General features: G+C 41.2%; 1 pseudogene; it reads right to left on the bottom strand.

The window, feature by feature from the left end:
* Positions 1–3,545: 3,545 nt before the first annotated feature.
* On the bottom strand, positions 3,546–4,712 carry LOC101444327 (selenide, water dikinase 1 pseudogene; annotated as a pseudogene).
* Positions 4,713–7,216: the final 2,504 nt, after the last annotated feature.

Raw genomic sequence — 7,216 nt, 5'->3', positions numbered from 1 at the left:
CTTTCATTACTTCATCAAATTTGTCGGTGATAAATGTTCTGAGATCTTTCATTGCTTGTGCGAAGTTCTGCTCCCCTTCCTGATTTTTAGTTTGTTGATTGGATTCAGCCATGTTTTCCTGATTACTGGTTTGGTTTGCAGATTTTTGTTGCTGTCTTGTCATCATTTTTCCTTGACGGGTTTAATCAGTTCCGTAGCTTCTTTGTCTAGTCTTGGAGATTAATTAGCTGTTGTTTTGCGTAAGTGTTATATCTTCTCTTTGTCACTTTGTTCTTCCTATTCCAACTTCTTATTGCTGGTTAAGTTCACTTTAAAGGAAAGTATTAGTGCTGGGGAAAGGCAATTGTGTAAGGAAGGAAAAAGCGTAAAGTAGTACTGGTGATATATGTTAACAAAGCATCAATATGAGTTCTGGGAGGATGGAGGTTAGATCAGGTAAATTGTGTAGAGTTATAGTAGTAGGAAAGTACCTATAATGAGGTAGATGACTGAATATGGGAGGGATATGGTACGTACTAAGAAGCTATTGTTTTAGTGAGAGAGGGAAAGAGAAAAGAAAGGTAATAGTTTCACGGGCGGATACCAGATGGAAAACTAAACAAAGGTATTAGAAATTAAGAGTTAGACACTTTGTGGATCAAAGAAAGGGAGGTGGAATGTAGGAGAGATAGCAGATGGTGGAGCATATCAAGTTGTAGGGGAAAGGGGATAGTGTAGATAGCCTAAATCTATTCACAGAGAAATGAGGCAGTGGAGGATGAGGAAACCCAGCAAATGTGAGGTGTTTCCTGCAGGATCTATTGTATTGTTAAGATAAAATAGAATAAGAAGAAGATTGGGGACAAGAAAGAGAGGATTAAAGAAAAAGAAAAAAAAAAGAAAAGAAAAAGAGACTTTGGGTGATACGCTGGTAGAAAAGACTAGGGGATAATGCAATGCCAGGAATCCGAACATTGAAAAACTAGAATAATAAAAATAGAAATAGAATAAAAATAAAAACAAAACAAAATAAAACAAAGAAGAAAAAATGCAAATGTTGAGGGCTAGGACATTCAAGGGCCTCAGATGAACCTCAGGGCATGGTGGATTCAGGGATGGACAGTCTGAGGTATTGAGGCCTCAAGAGGTGTGAGTCTCTGGTGTGTGGGCCGCCAGAGTCCAGGGAACTCGGACCTGGCAACCTCGAGTCCAGTTAACAGGAATCCTGGGAGCACCACAGTGCATCACAGCCTTCAGGGATCCCCGCAGCTGGGTGCCAGCCCTATGGGTGCGGTCTCATCCACAAGCTCTATCCTGTGTTCTGTGTCCTACAATTCACTCCCTTACTAGGGTCTATTGTGTGGATATATCACCAATTGTCTTCAGGAACCCTCCCACCCTGTGGTCCCCGGGAACATCCACCTGGGGGCTCCTCTAGGCTGCAGCCAATTTAATGACTCAGATCAATATCCAGGTCTGGGGGAGGGGCTCCAGCCAGCAACACTAATAACAGAGTCCAAACCCGAAATTCCCATGCTTCACAAAATATTCCCCAATCAGCTTCCAAACGTCTGCCGCCCCGTGAGACCCTGGTAGCATCTCTTCGTTGCTATCACTTTGAGACTGGTATAGGTCAGCAGCCAGGCTTGGGGGGGGGGCGTGACTCTAGGTGGAAATGCTATTGTTTGTGTCCGCAATCAAAAATTCCCCCCGCTTTGCCCTAAAACCCCCGTCTGTCTGCCCAAATGGGTCTGCAAGCACCTCCCTTCCCACCAACCCCCCAATAGGCTGCCCAGGGCCCACGAACTCCCCAGTACTGCAGAGGCTCCAAAAAAAAAAATCAAAAACAAAGAAACAAAACAAAAAACAAAAAAACAAAGAACAGAAACCCCGCTGCCGGGCTCGGTCCGGCTCCCCCGGCTGCCGCGGCTCAGCCCGGCTCCCCCCGCCCCCGTGGCTCGGCCCGGCTCCCCCCGCCGCTGTGGTGCTAGATGCCTTGGCTCCACCTACCCAAGGAGGGAATCCTCCACACGTAGCCGGGATCTCTGTGTATATTTCACAGACGGATCGTCTCTGTTACCTTCACTCCAAATCGATGTCCAGACACCTCCGGACCAGCAAAAATCCCGAAACAACCCGGTCCCAAAGAGTCTCCAATGCTGCCCAGCCGACTCCCTGCAGGAGACCCTAACAGGGAAGTTCCCTCAGCAGCCATCTTGCCCCCAATCCTGGTTTTAGTTTTATGACACATGAATGTGTTTTTTTCATTTCCTTTATTAACAAGGATACCTTGCTCATGTCATTAAACCAATATGTGCGGCTCATTTGTTTATCTTGCATAACACTGGAGAAACAACCAAAATCATCTGTAGGATTAAATAAGATAAATGTGCCCAGGCAGGATTTTTAAAGTAATGCTTCTATAACTTGTTGAATTGCTTTGTGTCTGTTAATTTATTTTTTGAAGTTGAAATTAAGTTTTAAAATAGAAAAAATGTAAATGTTTCTTTGAATATCAAGATTGAGGTCAAGCTGCAAAGTCGGTAAGATGGATTTTAACATGTCACAGAAAATTTTGCACAAAAATGCATTGTTACAATGAACAAAATAATGCTTCGAATTTGGCTAAATAGCAATAGATCATGAAAACAAAACGTCTGAAATCACTATACAAAATAAAAAATTTATTATACACTACCATCCATAAATAGTCTTTATTATTGATAGTAATTATAATTAAATATAATTATATTATAATTATAACATACATATATTTATAACATAAGTATATATAATATAAATGTTAACTACAGTATAAACTTTTATAGTATAAATTATGAATAAATATAGCTATCTATAAATGTAGATATTTTAAATTTATTTGCATGGTTAATTATATTTTCAAGTGCAAATGAGTATTATGCAGAAACCCATTTCTGGAAGGCTGATTCCTTGTTGCAGTATAAAATATCTAATTAAATTGCCAAAAATATTCATTTTGCTATTAGTATGGAAAACTGTTTTTGATATTACTGTAGATGTCTGGAAGGCTACCAAGGAAAGAAGAAATAAAATTCTTTCCTTGAACAGTTAAACTTGCCTTGTTTAACTGAATATGCTTGTGCATCCTGTCCTTTGTGAGAGAGGTCCCTGAAGGATATTTGAAAAAATTAAAACTCAAGGAGTCATGCAGCTCTCCTACTAATGGGATATCACTCTCACTGACCAGTTTTTTCTTTTCAGGATACCATTCAACACAGTGAAAAACCAGATCAGACTTCTGATGATAAATAGATATAAAATGAAAAAAAACAATGAAATGACACCAAATACAGTTTGACACTACAATTCTTCTAATGTCTGTGTACATGAAACGGTGTTTAAAATAGCCTGTTGGAAAGAAGAAAGTGTCTAAAGATTCAAAATAAATCAACAGTCCTGGGTAACTATAATTTTCAACTCAGAAACTGCCTCAGTATTAGGGACATCTTCAATTAATGTAACAGGGGGAAAAAGGCAATGGGTTCTATTTTATTAATTGTATCCACTCACAAATTGACCTGAAGTCACCATATTTGTAGACACAATGAGATTTTATGATGCACAGTCCTTAATTGAAGTAGTGATGATGGAATATGTCTATTTAAAAACAAAAGCATTGAGCTCTTTTGGTCAGGATTTGGAGGTGCACCTGGTGTAGGGTTCACATTCTGAGGGCCACTTAAAGGGCCACTTCAATGATCTATGGCGTGTCTAGATTCTGTCTGTGCAGTTCCCCTTCTCAAGAATCTCAATAATCCACACTTGGTGGCCTTACCCATACTTAGGGGGCTTGTTCTCTGCACAGAATTGAGGTGCTTGCTCACATAGTAAACAGATCAGAAGGCATCCAGAAGTCTCTGGGCAGGTCCCATGCATGAAGCCAAACATGTTCCTGCAGGCCTTGTTCACAGCAGCCATCTTGGCCAGCATGGGGCACTTGTGGATGATGAAAGACACCATGTTCTTCTGCTGCTGGGGCAGGTTCTTCACTGACCCAATCCTGAACCAATGATGTTGGTGGACATCGAATGTGTGCATGAGCCCTGCAGGTGGTCTGTTCATCATTGCTTCTTGTTATGCCAACTCTATATCTTCATTGGTGGCCACAAGTTTAAAGTGATTCCTCTTTTCAAAAATATCCAGCCACTGATGCATGACCATGTCCATTTGGTCAGTACAAATATGTCTCACCGCACCACATCATCTGACTGATGTTATCCAGCTTGATAAACTCATTGGACCAACAGACATAGAGATGTCCCCTAAAACAATTGAGGGGTTTAATACTGTTTGACCTGTTACTGAGGTCCTGTTTCCTCTGCTGTATCCTCAAAATCCTGCATAATTAAGGGTATCACTTTTTACTTTCCCTGTTGTCTTTTTGCTGATCCCAAGGAGCATCAGCATATTGTCACATTTCATGATATCCATTACACAGATGTTGTTGAAGGACATTGGCACACACTATCCATCATGTGTCCATAATCCATGGTCTACACCAAGGAGAGACCACCATGCCTCAGCCCCAGTAGGATAGCTCAGGTGTCCATTCCAATGCTTAGCCTCTGAATAACTGTTCCCAAACTGCTCAACTTCTTGGATGTGGTTCTCTTTAATAAATCCAGAAATTTCTGTGATAAATTTTGTGGCACTTTTCAGCCCATGCCCTTCAGCTCAGTGAATCTGGTCATCTAGAGGCTCTCAATTCAAGATTTTCTGCGTGAAAGGATTCCTATATAGGCATAGTTCTTAGGTGCACACACATCACAGTACCTTCCCCTACTTTCTGTAGTCTGTTGGATTATTTACAGATTCAACAGCTTGCCTTCTTCCTCCTTCTCTTTCTCCTCCTTCTCAGGTATATGACACTTCCCAAATGTACCAGGTTGGGGCCCAGGCACCACCAGAACCAAAGTGCCACCACCTGCAGGCTGTATGGGACATTGACAGGAGTTCTGCCATCTGGGGTGTAGGGCAGTTTGGAGACATGGACTAGGTAGCCTCCTTGACCAGGAGGGTGGGGCATCTTTTCTGGGATCCAAAAGAAACTTGGAAGTGTGACAATGTGAATTCTATCTGAGTTACATTATGATTCAAAATTTCAACAGCTTATGGAAAGGGAATGGAATGAAAAAGCCAATTACCAAATATATTTGGAAAGTTAATTCTACACATGCCTCTTCTGCCACTTGCAGTGGCAAGGCAATCTCTTCTATTTCTTCCTCAGTGTCTACAACCTTTTTTTAAAAATTATGTCTTCAGAAAAGTTTTAGGTCACAGTAAAGTCACATATAGAATATAGGGAATTCCCATATACCCAACATCAAACCCTTCCCTCACTTCCCCAGCAAAGATCTTTTTACCTGTGGATGTTATATTTGCTGCAGTTGATGTACAGGTATTGAAACATAGCTCCTAACCATGGTTCCATTATGGATTACATTATGATTTACATTTTAGACTGTACACTTTTATAAACTTTTGTTTACTTTATGATTTACATTTATACTATACACCTTTATAAATTTTGCCAATATTTAAAATGACCTGTATCAATCATTGCAGGATCATGCAGAACACTTCCATTGGCCCCAAGTTATCCCCTCCTCCAAGTATTCTATTTCTCTCTCCACCCCCTTAGGGCCCACAGTGATAACCAAGCTTCCCTGCTTGAAGGATAAGATTCATAGACACTTCCACAATACTGAGGGTTTGACACACTAGTCTGTCATTCCCCATTGGGAGTCACCCATGCTCTTGAGAGATATCCACCCTTCTGTTTGAGAACATCAGGCCTCCCCAGGATGGGGGTTAACACCTTTCTTCTCATTGTATGGGTGTCCACCCACTGATATAACACACTGTAACATGATGAGCATGCACACACACTCCCTAGAAGGCTGCCCCAGGTGCACACTTTGCCAGATGCCCCCTGTCAAGCACTTTAAGCCAGTAACCCTTCCTTATGATATTTTCTAAAAAGTTTTCTCAACATTACAGTTTCAACCACATGCCTGACAATCTCCCATGTTCACTTGTTCCCCCCAACTTTCCCCCATTTCTTGGACCATCTGATTCATCCTCCCAACCTAGGCCCCCTAAAGCCTGCAAAGCCCAACCCAATAGTATCCCTATGCCCCCATCTTATCCCTTCACTGCACAACTACTTACCTTCATTTTATCATAGATTTCACCATCATGGGCATTGTCTCACAACCTACCACTCTCCACCCCCCATTTCCTATAAGACAACTTGAATTGCTTAATTCATATCAGGAAGGTCATGTACTATTTGTCCTTCAATGTCTGGCTTGCTTCACTCAACATACGGTCCTAAAGATTCACCCATGTTATCCATGTGTTAGTACTGTATTTCTTCTCACAGCTGAGTATTATTTCATTGAATAACACTTTTTGTTTATTCATTCTTCTGTTGATGGGCATTTGGGTTGGTTCCAACTTTTAGCAATAATGTATAATGCCACTATGAGCATTGGTGTGCCTATATCAGTTCATGTCCTTGTTTTAAGCTCTTCTGAGTATGAAGAACTTCTGAGTGCAATTCCTTCTTCTGAGTGCAATTCCTGGGTCATATGGCAAATGCATAATTAGTTTTTTGAAGAACTGCCAAACAGTCCTGCATAATGACTGGATCCTTCAAAAGTCCCACCAGCAGTGGATGAGGGTTCCCATTCCTCCACATCCTCTCCAACACTGGTAGTCCTCTGTGTATTTAGAGACTAATTATGTTTTGAGATGATGTGTATGATTTCCATGTTGACAAGGGGTAGACTGTGATGGTTAGGCTAATGTGCCAACTCAGTCAGGTAATTGTGCCCAGTTGTTCAGTCAAGAAAGCACTGGGCTAATTGTAAAACAAAGACATTTATGGACTTTATTCATAAGTGAGGGATGTTTTATCCAATCAGTTGAATGCCTTAAAAGGGGAAGTTATTTCAGCATTCATAGAGAATTTTCCAGCTTGACTTTGGACATCCAATGCATCCTGGGAACTCTTCATTGGAGCCCCTGGTTTGCAGTCTACCTGTGGTGTTTGGGATTGTGCATCCCCAACAGTCATATCAGACAATTCTATAAAATCTCATACTATTTAGAGATATCCCCTAATGATTCCATTTCCCTACAGAATCCTAACTGATCCAGGACTTGTTTCATTCTGGGTCTCCACTGTCTC

This window comes from Dasypus novemcinctus, chromosome 2, assembly GCF_030445035.2.
Source record: "Dasypus novemcinctus isolate mDasNov1 chromosome 2, mDasNov1.1.hap2, whole genome shotgun sequence".
Lineage (NCBI taxonomy): Eukaryota > Metazoa > Chordata > Mammalia > Cingulata > Dasypodidae > Dasypus > Dasypus novemcinctus.
Note: the sequence above shows the minus strand (reverse complement) of the source record. Positions and strands in the feature narration are given on the sequence as shown.